This window comes from Psammomys obesus, unplaced genomic scaffold, assembly GCF_907164565.1.
Source record: "Psammomys obesus unplaced genomic scaffold, mPsaObe1.curated_primary_1811, whole genome shotgun sequence".
NCBI lineage: Eukaryota > Metazoa > Chordata > Mammalia > Rodentia > Muridae > Psammomys > Psammomys obesus.
Window position 1 is genome coordinate 1,236,485 of NW_026594014.1, and position 15,554 is coordinate 1,252,038.

The 15,554-nt window shown below is 53.8% G+C and overlaps 1 protein-coding gene across 3 annotated transcripts in view; it reads right to left on the reverse strand.

Moving 5' to 3' along the window:
• Kdm4b (lysine demethylase 4B) overlaps positions 1-13,345 on the reverse strand; it is a 79,087-nt gene extending 65,742 nt beyond the window's left edge. For all 3 annotated transcript variants that reach the window (XM_055617700.1, XM_055617699.1, XM_055617697.1), the window contains exon 1: positions 13,191-13,345. The gene's annotated coding sequence lies outside the window, so the exon portion shown is untranslated. The remainder of the gene's footprint in view (positions 1-13,190) is intronic.
• Positions 13,346-15,554: the final 2,209 nt, after the last annotated feature.

Here is a 15,554-nt window from a genome sequence, read left to right on the forward strand (position 1 = left end):
GAAAGGAAAGGAAAGGAAAGGAAAGGAAAGGAAAGGAAAAGAAGGGAGGGAGGGAGGGAGGGGAAAGAAAGAAAGAAAGAAAGAAAGAAAGAAAGAAAGAAAGAAAGAAAGAAAGAAAAGAGAGAAAGAAAGGAAGAAAGGAAGGAAGGAAAGAGAGAGAGAAAGAAAGAAAGGAAGAAAGGAAGGAAGAAAAGAGAGAAAGAAAGAAAGAAAGAAAGAAAGAAAGAAAGAAAGAAGAAAAGAAAGAAGGAAGAAAAGAAAGAAGGAAGAAAAAAAATTAAGTAAAAGTTATAAGGCTAGCCAGGTGTGGTGGCGCACGTCTGTAATCCCAGCACTCAGGGAGGCAGAGGCAGGTGGATCTGTGTGTGTTTGAGGCCAGCTTGGTCTACAAAGTGAGTCCAGCACATCCAAGGCTACACAAGGAAACCCTGCCTCAGGAAAAAAAAAAAAAAAAGTTAGCGGGGTAATAAGCACACTGGCTACTCTTCCAGAGGCTGCTCCATCCCTAGCTCCAGGTCAGATGTCTCTCAGTTACCTGTAGCTACAGTTCCAGGGACATGACACCCTCTCTTGCCTCCAAAGGCACTATACTCATCCATACACACTTTAATTAAATACTAGAAATTAAAAATTATAAGTAAGGAAGATGGCTCAGCAGTTAAGAACATTCACTGGCTGCTCTTCCAGAGGACCCGGGTTCAATTCCCAGCACCCACATGGCAGCTCACAACTGTCTGTAACTCCAGTTCCAGGGGATCTGACACCCTCACGCAGATAAACTGTAAGCAAAACAGCAATGCAAATAAAATAAAATATTTTAAAATAAAAAGTTCACTTGAGGAGGCAGAGGCAGGCGGATCTCTGTGAGTTCAAGGCTAGCCTGGTCTACAGCCAAGGCTACACAGAGAAACCTTGTCTCATAAAATCAAAAAGAAAAATTATGAAGTAAATAAATCAATAAAAGTTGGGGGCTGCAACAGCTCAACAAGTAACAGCAGCACTGCCAAGCCTGGTGCCCTGTGGCAGAGGGGAGACGGACTCTGAAACTGCGTCCTGAGTGCATCCTGAGGAAGGCCACCCCTGTGCACGCACAGAGGGGTGTAAAAAATAAAAAGAAAATAAAAATTTAAGATGTCAATGCAATTTTAAAAATTAAATCAAAGTTGGAAGAAAGTCAAAACTCCCCTAGAAAATGAGTGAATGGCAAAAACCAACTTCTTTGGGAAGGGCAGATGATGGCCTTACTCTGAAAAGGTGGCCAACCTCATTCATGAGGCTGACACAAGCCAAGAGGTCTCTCTCTCTGCAGGCAGCCCAAACTGCAGGAGCAAGAGCATTGGCAAAGTGAGGAATGGCATGAGGACCCAGGACTGCAGAAGGGGCCTTTGAAGCAGAGGGCAAGCTGGAAGGTTCTCCAGAACCTGTGCAAAATGGCACCACAGGCTGGACAGAGGACACTGTCTGCACAGAGGTGCAAGGGGCTGGCCTGTGGGCTCCACACCCAGTTGCTGAGAGCAGGGATGGGAAGCTCAGGAGCCTGAGCCTCTGACTGAGAGACTGAGCACCACATGGGCGGTAAGCAGAACAGTGACACTGGCATCATGCACCTTCCCAACAGACCCAACACTGAACCTTGTTCACCTTCCACATTCCACAGGCATAAGTAAGCAGAAACTGAAAGCAGTGGGGACCCTGCTGAGACAGGAGGAGGACCAAAGAAATGACTTTATTTCAAGTGAACAGCACAGCCAAGGCAGGACACAACCACAGAACTTGCACAACAGCCAGAACTGTGTGTCCAAGACAAGCATGGAAGACTCAGCTCCTTTGGGGGCTCTCAATGCAGAGGGTGAATCTCATTTTTAGCAGAGGAAGCTTGTCAATGAAGCCGAGGTACAAGAGACACATGGGACCTGCAGGCCTTGATGTTGACTCCAGCACTGCTGCTGGAAAGAGGGCAGGAGGTGGAGACGGGTAAACAGGTGGGGGGGGGGGGGGGGGGGGGGGGGGGGGGGGGGGGGGGGCAGATAGATGGGTAGATGGATGGATGGGTGGGTGAGTGGGTGGGTGGATGGATAGACGGGTGGATGTAAGAAAGTTAAGTGGATAGAGAAGATGTCCACCTGGATTAGCTATACATACAGACATGTCCTTTATCTTGGAAGTAAACACTGTGACTTGCCTGTACTTGCAGTGTGCACAGTGGCCTTGCAACACTAATGAGGGTCTAGAAGCAACTACAGTCCCGAGGCAGACAGCACAGCTCTTGGGAGAAGCATCCAGGAATCCAGGGTGGCAGATGAGGATAGCTCAGGAGCCAGGCACACGATGATGTCAGTGGAGGAGGAGAAATCACCAAGAACCCAGGGGGGAGACTGTGCTGGACCTCAGAATTTGAAAAGCAGATAACAGACAGGCACAGAACAGTGCCACAAGATGCCCTTCTCTCCACTACTCTCCTGGACGGGGACCAACAGTGAGCTCTCCCAGCTCAAGTATCTCCCTCAAGATCTATAAGGTACACAAAGTGGAAAGGCCACACTTCTCATCAGAGTCTATGTCTCCTAAAGGGGACGGATGCACACCAGGGCCTTCTGCACCTACATGAGCCACACTGGCATTTCTCCTGCCACACCTGGGGCCTGACCTCTTCAGAAGCCACACACAGACTCAAGGAAGTGAGCCACTTTCTACCTACAGGCTACCACAGAGTCAAGGGCCTATCAGTGCTGTGAGTGACAGATCTCATATGGTCCAGCCTGGAGGGAGCACACACTCGAGTATTAGAGATACAAAGAACACTGCCCATAGTTGCCTGAGGTGGCTCCAGCAAAGAGCAAAGAAAAAGAGCCTGGGGGACCCTCAAAGTGTCTCCATGTGGGGGCTTCAGGAAAGACTCCTGGAAGACTTTCCAGAGCTCCTTGCTAGTGCTGGCTCAGGGTGACCAAACCACAGCGCAATGGGGAGGCACAAGAAGGTTTTGCTCGATGGTGGGCAGCCCAGCCTGGCGTGTGAGCTTCCAGCTCAGGAAGCCTTATCACAGAGAAGGAGGCAGAGAACATGAGTGGGAGCACACATCTGCAAAACTGACCTCGCCACAAACATGCGCGAGCGAGCACAAACACACACAGTCACATACTCAGGCAAATAATCAGTGTCATTAAATAACACCAGTCAGGCCAGGGTGACTTGCCAAGGACAAACATAAGAATGGCCGACACCTGCCCCAAGCCCCAGGACCCCTGTGGTGAAGAAGAGAACCAACTCCCTCCACAGGCACACTGGGTGACATACAGGCCCACACATATACATGTACACACAAAAACAAACGCATGAAACAGTAACAAAATAAAACAATGAAATAAAAAGGTAAGTCACTGCTCTGATTCGGGCAGGGAACCTGGATACCGAGCACCGCTGCCCATCCCTGGCTTCTGGAACCCCACCGCCTTGCTCAGAGGAGGGAAGCAGACTGGTGACAGCCACTTGTCTCTCCCCTGGAAAGAGGCCACAGCCAGCACCCCAGCACCCAGTACCACTGGGAAAAGATACACACACACATACAACGAGACACCTGCACACCCAATGGCTGGGACAGGTCTCTGCACCTGCCACAGCTTCCTCTTTGTGGAATGGCTGAAGGGCCGCTCTCTGAGGCTAAGGCTACTGCTCAGGCAGGGCAGCCAGCAAGATTAATCAGGGGCGTCTGGTTGACACAGCAGGGACATACGCACATGCACACACATTCACACAATGCATGGACATGTGGATCTGCATCAACATGCACACGTGCATGACACATTCACACACATGTACACACGCATGCACACACAAGAACACACATAAGCACTCCCTACCTGGCACCACAACCATCTGAAGCAAACAAGCCCCATCACTACACTATCCCAGATGGGAAAGGAGACACAGGGCAGGACACAGCTTGCCCAAGGCCACCCAGCAGTGGGGAGTGCAGGAGACAACGGTGACATAGGTGGGAGCACTGAAAAGACAGGTCCTAGCCCTGACAGAAGGGAAGAGGAGGGTACCGCCAGTGTTGTCACCTCACTAGGCAGCCAGATCACAGAAGAAGAAGAGCACTAGAGAAGCAGGTGCTCCATGACAAACTGCAAACCTTCCTGGCAGCTCAGGAAAATAGAGATGGCAGCTGAGGAAAACAGTGATGCAAAGGTCACCATGGGACGCTGCCCTCAGGGGTGCCCATGCTGTCAGACATCCCTGACTGTCAGGCCTTGGGCCAGGAAAGGCTGAGGCACAGGGATTCCTATCCCAGAGGCCACGGGTCCAGGACACACCCAGCACAACAGGTGAGAAGGACCGGGACAGAGACTCAAACATGAGAGCAGGCTCCAGAGTGCAGGACACTGAGGCAGGAGAAATGGGATTTCCAGGCTTAGCCATTGAGACTCTGCCAAAAAAGACCAAAACCAAACCAGATGCCAAGTAAACACTGTTGTGTTCCAAGCAAAACAAAGGTTCTACATTGCTGGGCTATGGACAGCACTCTGGAACACATATTGAGCAAGGCAAAAATGATTACACACATAAATGCACAGTCACACATGTGCACAACAGTCAAAAACCTCATGAACTCAGACGCCCAACAAGGACACACAGATGTATAATGGGACCCATGCATTCCATGGACTAGTACTCAGCCGTAAACAGGAACAAGGCTCCAACCCACACTAAACAAACCTTGGTAGCACAGGCCAGTGGGAGAGACTCGCTGTGCGAGCTCAGCCCCAGTCACAGACAGGGATGCGCTGTACAAAAGCTGTCGCCAGCTCCAAACTCTCAGCTGTACTCCTGCAGCCTGCCATCCACAGAACACGGGCACTGTCATACATCTACACATCCTTGCAGGAAAAAGGGCCCCGTGAAGACACAGGGTCATAGGATCTTCACCTCCATCACCAGCGGGAAGCCCCTTCATAGCCATGGCCCACCATGGCAAGACTATACCCCAAAACACCCACATCAGGGAAATCCAACACACGCAAGCTTTGGCCCATGTACAGCAGAGGCTGGGAGAAAAGGGTGGACAGAAAGGACTAACGAGCTTCTCTGGAGCACTGAGATGTTCTGGAAGGACAGAAATGTATCTGTCACGCCTAGAGATGTGCGTTTGTTTGTGTGCGCGCGCGTGCATGCATATGTGCCGGTGTGTGGTGTGGGTGTTGGTGCCCACCTGAGAGCATGAGGACTGACTCCGCCCCCGGCTCCCAAGGAGAAAGCTGCCTGGAGGACGGCAGCCCTGGGGAGGGGAGTGGGCGCACCGCGGGGCTCTCTCTGGCCAGCAAGCAGACCCTGCCTCACAAGATATGGTGGGAAATGACTGAGGGAAATTCCTAGGGTTGTCCACAGCCTCCACGTGTATCTAGACACACATAAAACTTGAGGCGGCAAGATGAATCAGGGTAACAGGGCTTGCTGCCAAGCGTGAGGACCTGAGTTCCATCCCCAAGCCCACCTGGTGGAGGGGAAGAGCTGACTCTGACCACCACATAGGTTATAAGGAGAGCATCCAGAGGACAAACAGCCACAGGAGCACACAGGACCCCTCTGCCACCTGATCCCAATAACCCTATTTCCCATGACCCTAGTATCACATCATCAGAGCATGTGCTGAGGTCCACAGAGGTGTGGTGTGGCCTGTCCCAGGAAGAGTCCTGGTCCCCCTCTCCTCTCCCCAACAGAGCTGTCAGGCCTCACCAGAACCCTGTCCTGAGCCAGCACAGACCACAATGCAAAGGTTGCCACAGCAACAGAGAAGCGTCAGGCTCGCCAGGGCTGGTGAGGGCTCTTCTGTCCATTGCAGGGGCCATCCACCCAGACACACCCCAAGGTTGACTGTGCCAGCCTGTGAACCTTGGACACACCAGCTCCTCTGCTCTGGTAGCACCACCCTAGGGCTTTTACATGTGTGTTCTGTCTGTCCTTGGGAGTCTCTATTCGTGACTGCCTCTGCCCACATTACCTACAGAACACCCAGTGCAGGGGCAGTACCCTGGAGCACCCTACCCTGGTGTCCCTTTTTTACCCCTGTGCTAACACCCCAACACCTGACCTGACACATGAGGACCCATCTTGGGACACAACTCTGCAGCTCATTTTTAAAATATATATATTATAAATGTTTACAACTTGTTTCTATTATTTATTTGGGGGGAAGTGACACAGGTGGAAGTCAGGGGGATCGGTTCACTCCTTCCTAGCTGTGGCTCCTAGGAACTGAACTGGTGGTCAGGCAAGCCTCCTTACCCACTGAATCGTGTCTGGAATGTGGGAGGACAATCATGGGGCCTGGGGTACTGAGCAGCATTCAGCCCTCACTCCTGCCCTCCATGTCTCTAGGAAGCTCGCTGCATCCTGGTGACTGCAGCCATGCCTAGGCCACAGGCGCAACAGACGACGACAGGAGAGCTCCGTTTCACAGGCACTGAGGCCTCCCCTCAGCTGTACCACAGGCCACTTACCCTGCCCGTGCTCCTTAAGTAAGCCAATAGTGGGCTGGAGGAATGGCTCGGCAGTTAGAGCATTAACTGCCCTTGCAAAGGATCCATGTTCAATCCCAAACACATACAAGGCAACTCACAACCATCGATAACTCCAGGGGATCTGACACCCTCTTCCGGCCTCAAAGGCACTGCACAAACATACAAACAGGCAAAACACATGGAATATGTAAGTAAAATTTTTCAAAAAGCAAAGACCCAGCTGGGTGGTAGCAGCACACGCCTTTAATCCCAGCACTCAGGCAGAGACAGGTAGATCTCTGAGTTCGAGGCCAACCTGATCTACAGAGTTCCAGGACAGCCAGGACTATCACATAGAGAAACTCTGTCTCAAAAAACCAAAATAACAACAGTAAGAAAAATAAAAAAGCAAAGGCCGACATGGAGTAAGACACCTGTGCTTGCTGCTGCTGGGACTGCTGGCGGCTCACGCAGGCCACGCTCACCTGCTCGGCTTTCACCTTCTACTGAAGCTCAGGAATGTGGGGGTCTATGAGAAGGCTTGCCAGGTAAAGGTGCTTGCTGTCAAGCCTGACCCCCCAGACCTCCACATGTGCACTGTGGCACACACCCTGGCCCCACAATAAATATTATAAAAAACATCCAAAGCCCAAACTAACCACTTCCCAAAGCAACACAGGCTGGGACTGTAAGTGACGGCAGCGCCTGCATGTGAGAGGGGCCAGAACTGGCTGGGTCCACAGTGGGGTCGTGCTGGTAGGTGATCCAGAAACGCCAGGTATGGCCACAACAGAATCACGGTCATGCAGCGGGCAGGCCTCTCAGTGCTGTGACACAGGGCTCCTGAAGGAAACCCACTGCCCATCCCCCATGGGGCCCTGGTCCTGCGGTGACCCAGAAAGACACCCCACAGCCTAGAGCCCCACCTCCTCCCCGTGTGCCTCCAAGGGTCTCCCAGGCCATCACCCAGTGTCCCCTTCCTTCTTCCTCTGCCCATCGTCACTCAGGATAAACAGGTGTGGCCCCAAGGGTGCATTTCCTAGAAGCCCCCCAGACCCAGTGGCTCCTGGCTTGGTCACCTACGGTACAGGACAACCTGTGCACATCAGGCTCCGCTTACTGGCTACTGCTGCACCTGCCCCAAGCACACACAGCCTGGTACACAGAGAGAGCTGGAACAGCATGCCATTCCAGCTGCCTCCACGCCAGGCGACCATGCCAATCAGCTGCAGGCAATCATCTGGTAGGGAGCAACAAGGGAAGATGGAAGCAGAGCACAGGAAAGGTTCCCTGCGCAGAGTGAGGCCTCTGGTGTCTCTAGCTTGGGATGCCTATTTGCCAGGGACCAAGATACTGTGGCTCCCAGCTAGAGCCTGGAAGGATGGCGGGGAACCCGTTAGGGCCCTGAGGTTATCAGTGACCCCTAAGAGGGGTGCCTAAATTCCTGGGGCTCTGCTCCCACAGCAGCCACGGTCCCTGTCCCTCTGCACACATCCTCTCTGAAACGATGGCATGCGGGACCCCTTATGGCTGACCCTCTAACTGAAGAGACTGTAAAGAAATCTCATGGAGAGGACACGTAAGTTTAGGGGAACTGCTGAGACCCACTGGGCTCCCCATCCCAGCTGCCCCTTCCTTCCCACCATGCTCAGAGGTCCCTGGAACATCCCACACCCAGGGAGGCTTCTGCCAGCTCTGTGAGAGGCAACCCCAGGGTTGCATCGTCCCACAGCCTCTCCTCCTGTGGAGTCATCTGGCTCCACATCCATCGGCTGGGACTGGGCCAGCCTAGGCAGCAAAAGGCCCAGTGCCTGAAGTGACCCTAGAAGGGCACTGTGGCTGCTGTCTGCCCGAGTGTTCCACCGGCAGCACACACAGACATAGCTGCCACTTGATGGACACCGTGAAAGCTGCATGTGGGAGCCTGTGGGCTGGGAGACAGACGTAAGAGCTGGAGGGCCAGCTGCCTGGTGTGTGCACTGAGACAAGAGACTCTGGCCTTAGACAAGCAAGACCCCACACCTAAGGAGGTCCTCTCACTCCACACTCACCCTGACAGACATGTGCAAGCACAGAGACAAAGGAAGGAAGGAAGGAAAGACAGAAAAACAGACAGAAAGACAGACCATAGCAGCTCACCCCACCCCTGCCCCAATCTTCACGCCCCCCCCCCCCCGGCAGAAACTTGTCCCTAAAGCTGTGCAGGTAGGGAGGAGAAGGAAGGAGGGAAAGAAAGGGGGACAGACAGTCACAGCAAAGGTGAGTTCGAATGCCTGTAACACTCAGGACATGAACAAGACAGGATTGTGGCAGGCATGAGCGGTGCTCCAGACAGTGGCTGCCTGCCCACAACCAGGCCCTCACCCTGCAGAAGCCGCCTCTAGGGGATGCCATGGATGTACTTCCCACAGCCACTGGCCCTGGCTCAGAGAGAGGCTGGGGTGCTCAGGATGTGTCACCCAGGGGAGGGGGCATCCCACGAGGCCTGAAGCTAGGTACGCAAAGGGCTCCTTTGAGGCTCACAACTGCTCAGGAATTGTCACCTAAGGTGAGGAAAGGCAGCTCACCCCTAACTAGGAAGCTCGGTCCTTGCTGACATCCATCTGGTGCTGGGATGAATCCAGGACCTCACATATTCGAGGTGAGTGCTCACCACTGAGCCACACACCCGCCCAGTGTGTGTGTATGCATGTATATGCATATATGCATGTATGTGTGTGTACGTGTGTGTGTGTGTGTGTGTGTGTGCGCGCGCGCGCGTGTGTTGGAGACCAGAGGTCAATATGGGTGTTCTCCATCACCCTCTACCTTTTCCTGGTCTCTGCTGACTGAAGCTCACCATTTTCCCTGGGCTGGCAGCCCTGAGACCCTCAGAGCTGGGCTGGACCCTCCTGTCCCCACTTCCCCGAGCTGGGCTGTAGGCACACCTGGCTACAGGCAGCTCCTGTGTGAGCGCAGGTATCAGCACTCAGGCCTGTGCTTGCACAGCAGCAGCTCCCATCTCCTGACCCTCTTCCCCTCTGTGGTTTTACTGCTGTGCTCTGACTGGTCACCCTCCTGCCTCCACCTCCTGGGTGCTGGGGTCTGTACACAGTTTACATAGTGCCAGAGAACAAACCCAGGGCTGAGCACACGCTAGGCATGCACTGTCTACTCAGCCCCAGCCCTGAGCTTCATTTTTTAGTAGACTACTTTTCTGGAGAGGATATGGGTAGTCATGTCCCATGCTCTCCTGTCCCCACAGTGAAGAGCACAGCAGGTGAAAAAAATGACAGAGCCCCAAACACCTTATCCAGCCAAGAGGTTCCCACAGCAGAGCACACTCACTGGGAAATGAGCAGAAAATCAACTCATCTGAGACTTCTTTTTAAGAAATCAATTCATCAGCTAGGTAGTGGTACACGGCTTTAATCCCAGCACTCAGGAGGCAGAGGCAAGTGGATCTCTGTGAGTTCGAGGCCAGACTGGTCTACAAGGGACCACCAAACCCAGGACAGCCCAGACTACACAGAGAAACCCTGTCTGGAAAAAAACAAAAACAAACAACAGCAAATCAATTCCTGACTTTGAAATTGTTTTTGTGGTGTTGGGATGAAGCCAGGGCCTTGTGCCTCACCTTCATGACCCGCCTGGCTGGATGCTAACTTCCGTCTTAGCAAGTCGCTGGGTCCCTGTCACCCTCTCTAAAGTTGCCAGTGTAGGAACACCTCACAACTTCAGAGACATCATTGTGGAGGAAAAGGCCAAGATCAGAGAAATGAGTCAGCTCAGGTCAACTAGCGACAAGCTGGTCAAAGCAACAGGACGGGGTACAGCAATGGGGAGGGTGTCAGTGCCACCTCAACAGAACCAAGGCAGCCAGGGTGGGACATGCATAGGGTGGGCATGGGTGCCAAGGCTAGTCACTGGGAGATCCTATCTGTGTAAGCACAGGCCTGGACCGGAGATAGGAGACCAGTGGGGTACAGGAGCAAACAGAACCACTGGGCACCAAGGGCAGATTTGGGGCAGGTGGGTCTACAGGGCTGAAGGGCAAGCTCCAAGTCACATGTACAGGGTGTGGGTGAGGTCCTGGCAGGTTGTGGGTAAGGGCCGGCTGCACATGAAGAGCTCTCAACAGCCACCCTGGGGTGACCTGGTCACAATGGACTGAGCCAGTGGCAACAGTGGGAACAGTGGGACAGAGCAGAATGCTTCTAAGCTCTTGGTCCCTTGCCCTTGACCCTCAAGGCCACCCCGGGGCAGAAGCGTGCTGGGCACCAACTCTACAGATGGAGAGGGAGCCAGGATGCAGGACAGAGCAGAAAGGAGGCCTGCCTGCAGGAGGGACCTCAATCCAGACCTCTGGGACTCTGACACTGACCTTAATTCCAAGGATGGTGAGACCCCATGGGCCCTCTAACGACAGGTCTCTCCAGAGGCCAGCCATCTCCTACTCCTACAGCCACCACCTACTCAGAAGCTATGATGACTGGTAGCTTTCACCTTGTTTCTGGAGCAACTGACAAGCCCAAGGCCACCAGGCCCTGAATCTTCCATCCCACCTCCAGATCCAGAGACAAGCATCAGGAAGTATCCGGCTGCCCACACCTCTGCCCCTCCCCATGCACCCGTGACCTCACTGTGGATGCTGGGCTGGCCAGAGCAGCCTCCTCCCAGTACTCCCAATGAGCCCGAAGGCCCCTGAAGGGAGGCTTTGGACAACATGCCAACTGACAAGCCAGTTGACTCCCCACAGGTGTCAGGTAGCACAGGGACAGATGGCTAACCAGTGCTGGGACTCCTAGGACAACATGAGGAGTTGGGGCAAAACAAGCAGAGCCCAAGAGAGGAAGGAAGGGGAACGACAGCTGGAAGTCTAGGTCAGGTGTAGGAGGACTGGGAGGATTGAGGGACCCCCTGGAATGGAGAAGGAGACAGGCTGTGGGCTAGGGACAGATATCCACAGGAGAGTGACTGAGTCTCCAGAGACCCCTCTGTACTAGGATGTCTTCTCAGTAGCCCTCTTTCTGGGAGGAAAGGATTAGAGAATCACTTGTCCCTCAGACCAGCACATTCCCAGCTCAGAATGCACACACTCACAGGTGCGCCTGGATATACACAGGCACATGGAGAACCTGGCAAGGGACATTTCCACCCCAAACACCAAAACACCGTATGGCCATCTGTGCAAACCAATAATCTCTCACCTCCCAGGGAAAGGATGAAGATTTGCCCAGTGTCTTGCAAAGGGACCCTGCATGTTTAGATACAGGGCACCCACAAGATTTGCAGAAAAAAAAAAAAAAAAAAAAAAGAAAGAAAGAAAGAAAGAAAAAAGGAGGGGAAGATGAAAATAGAGCAGGGTAACAAAACAAAACACAAACAAACAAAAAAGGCTGGCCCTGTCTGGGGACACGCCCTCCCAGTGGCTCTAAAGGCAGTAATTACGGGAGAATTAAAAAGAATGATTAGCCCTTTCCTGGTGGGGGAGGAAGCCCCTGAAGACGCAGGTAATGAGCCCATTTTGAGGCAGGAGTTGTTTGGGGACAGGTGCAGTCTCCCGGCAGGGGGACTATCAGATACACAACTATTGGGACATAGAGACATCCCGGAGCCCCCAACCTTCTGCAACCAAGATCCTCAGCGTCTAAGAAGGTGCTGGCACCAGGCTCCAGGCTGAGCCAACGCTCACGGGGAAAGACACACTCTTTCTTTTTGCTTTCTGATCCACCCTCTGCTGGTTGAAAAAAAAACTAGCGACTCCGGCAAGACACTTCCCCAGGTGTTACTGAATTATTAAAGCAATGCCATCCTCTCCCCTCCCCCAGTCAGACAGATGGGACAAGGGGAGGCCCAGTTACAACATCAAATCTGCAAGCCTGGACCCCGGCAGCCCAGAATCCCTTATACTCCCACTTGGCTCATCCCAGCATTGGGCAGAACCCCCCAAAGCCCCCGGACACGGCAGTAGGGAAGCCACCCTGAGCTGTCCCGGGTTTGCCAGGCTTCTCTGGAGAAACGGGCTGTCTGCTGGGGACGCCCTGAACCGGTGTGCACGCGGACAACTACACATTTCATGGCTTGCAGAGAAGGAAGCTGGACTGCAGAGGGACCAGAGGACGGACGCGAGGTGGGAAGGCTGCCATTGCAAAAGAAGATACGTGCACTATTTATTTTAGCTTTTAAAAATGCGGATTATATCGTGATTTACGGATTCTGGGACATGAGGGGGTCAAGTTTGTAAGGAATGATGGATGAGTGTTTGGAGGGGACAGCACTGGTGTTCCAAAAAGAAAACCAAAATACAAACGGGGGGAGCAGGGCTTGGAGTGGCTTTTTATTTTTAAGGATTTGGGGGTGCTGACGGGATGCCTGGACCGGGCCACCCACGCTGTCATCTTTTGTGGCCTGGAAAGGGGACGCGGCGCCCCGCCCCCGCCCCGCCTTTGTCCGGCCCCATCGTCCCCCCCGAAAAAAAAAACACACCCTCCTTTCCAATCGTTTTGTCGATCAACAAACAGCAGCTTCGCCCGAGCGGACAAAAGCGCAGCGTACCCCGCCGCCGCGCGGAGCCGAGTAGGCCGCAGCCGAAGCCTCGGCCTAGAGTGTGCGCGGCGGCCGCGAGGCGCGGGCGGGGGCAGGCATGGCGGCTGCGCGGCCCCCCGGAGGGGCCTGGAAGCCGCGGAGCGCTGCCGCCGACCGCACACTCACCTGGCGCGGCGCGCGCGGCCCCGTGTGGACAGCGGGCTAAGCGGCGCGTGCTCGGCCGCCTCGCGTCGCCCCCGTCGGGCCTCGCTCGCTCGCTCTCTCCGGCAGCTCGGGTCCTGCTTTCGCCCAGTTCGTTCGCTTGTTCGATCGTTCGCTCGCTCGCGGCCGAGCCCTCAGCAAGCGCCTCGGGCGGGGAAGCGAAGGCTCAGGGGGGCGGGGCGATGGCCCCTCCTCGGCCTCCATTGGGCAACCAGCCCACGCCCGTACGCTGATTGGTGGCGGCTGACAGCTCCGCCCCTCCTCTCATCAACACCGAGCGGTCCCGCCCTTCGCGACCTAAGGAGGGCGCAGGCACTTGACCTCTTCCCTTCATTGGTCCAACCACGAGGACGCGCCGGAACTCACTCACGTGCCTGGTGACCGGCTCAGCTCTCACTGGATGTGGAGCACGCCCGTCAAGACAGACACAGCCAATCCGACTGCGGTCGGGTCTGAGCGCACGCAGATTGACAAGCGAGTCCTTCGGGACCTCACTGGGAGAAGCACGGATTGGTGTTTGGAACCGGGCTCTGGAAGCCGATTGGTTGGGACTGAATGTCAATCGCTGTCTGGTTGCTCGGGGCTCCGCCCTGTTATCGGACGGCTGCTGAGTACGTGATTTCCTGCACAACATCAGCCCCGGATCTGAGACGACGAGAGTGGTTCGAGACCCGGTGGTTCAAGGTCTGGGGCCGGAATTCCAGCACGGCTAGGGTAGAGAGAATCCCAAAAGCTCTCCATTTTGCCCTCCCCAGACTTTTAGGAGTTCCCTAAAAACGTGTGACTTCACCTGGGGAAGTCACCAAACTGGGCCTTGGTCCCCGCCCCCTATGCCGTGCCCACGCCAAACTTTGCAATAATTTAGTGGAAGAAGCAATTCAGTTCCCTGCTTCTCAAAATTTGCTAAGTTCTGCCCTCCGGCTTAGCAGTTGCGGGCCTGGGCGCCCAAATGGCAGCTACAGGGGTCTGAGCCCTGCCCCACAGCTGTGGCTCTCAGGGCTTTACTTACGGTCTGATACCGTCCCCATCAATATGAATTTATAACCTTAAATTTTTACTATTTTGCGTATATGTGTGGGTGTATGCCCTGCAGAGGTCAGTGGGCAACTCTTGAGTTGACTCTCCTGCCATCTGGGTCACAGGATCAAACTCAGCCTGTCAGGCCTGTAAGCTCCTTTGCCCACTGAGCCTGCTTGCTGGCCCATTATTATTATTTCTTGCATACTTGAGCAAGCGGGGTGGTCAACGGCATTCTTGTTTTATGGGGTAGGACTGGAAGTCCTTCAATTTTAATGTCTACTATCTGGAAAGTAGCCCTGAGCAAGTGCTCTGTGCACCCAAGATATTTGCCCCAGCCCTGCCTGTCATTCACTAACTCTCATCCAGGCTGGACGAGTCTTGAATTGTTTCCCTTGTTCTTCATAGTGTGGTAATTGTAAGGGGAACAGCAATTGTCATGTCGGCCCCCCTGCTCTCAGGAAGTGCAGGCTGGAGAACCTAGAGCTCACCATCACCCTGAGCTGGAGGCCAGCCCACAGGACTGTTTTGAGTCTTATGTAGCTGTACAATAGTCTCAAAACAGGAAGGTGAGGCACCTCAGTAAGCTGGCCTTCTAGCCAGAAGACCTGTGTGACCCACCGGGTGGAGGAAGTCCTTTGTCCTCTGACCTCCACAGGTGAGATGTCTACTCGTGCAGGTGTACGCATACACACAAATGAACTGCAATGTCTACCAGCCCCGGAAGTCCTCAGTCCCCCAGATGTCTGTGCCACTCCACACGCAGGAATGGAATTGTATGGTCATTGCCACCGTATTTTCAAGGACAGGTGACCTGTGTGAAGGATGGGTAGATTTTTTTTTTTTTAATTAGGAGTGGATTTTATTAAATTTGCTCTGCCCTCAGGAATCCTCTGTCTACACAGTGGTATACTTGTCCTGAGCTAGAAAGATGGCTCAAGTGATAACACACACCTTTAATCCCAGCAGTGGGGAGGCAGAGGCAGGCAGATCTCTGAGTTTGAGGCCAGCCAGGTCCACAGAGTGAGTTCTAAGACAGCTAAGGCTACACAGAGAAACCCTGTCTTGAAAACCCAAACCAAAGATTCTGCTTTTCCAGAGCACCCATGTCAAGTGGCCTACAGCCACCCCCACCTTCAACATTAAGGGGTCTAATACTCGTGGCCTTCCGAGGCACCCACTCACATTCGTATGTCCCAAAATGTTTGACATGGTAGCCCATGTCCTTAGTTCTAACACTGGGAAAGAAGAGGCAGGCAGATCTCTGAATGCCAAGTCAGCCTGGACTATTGTACTAAGGATGGCACCATA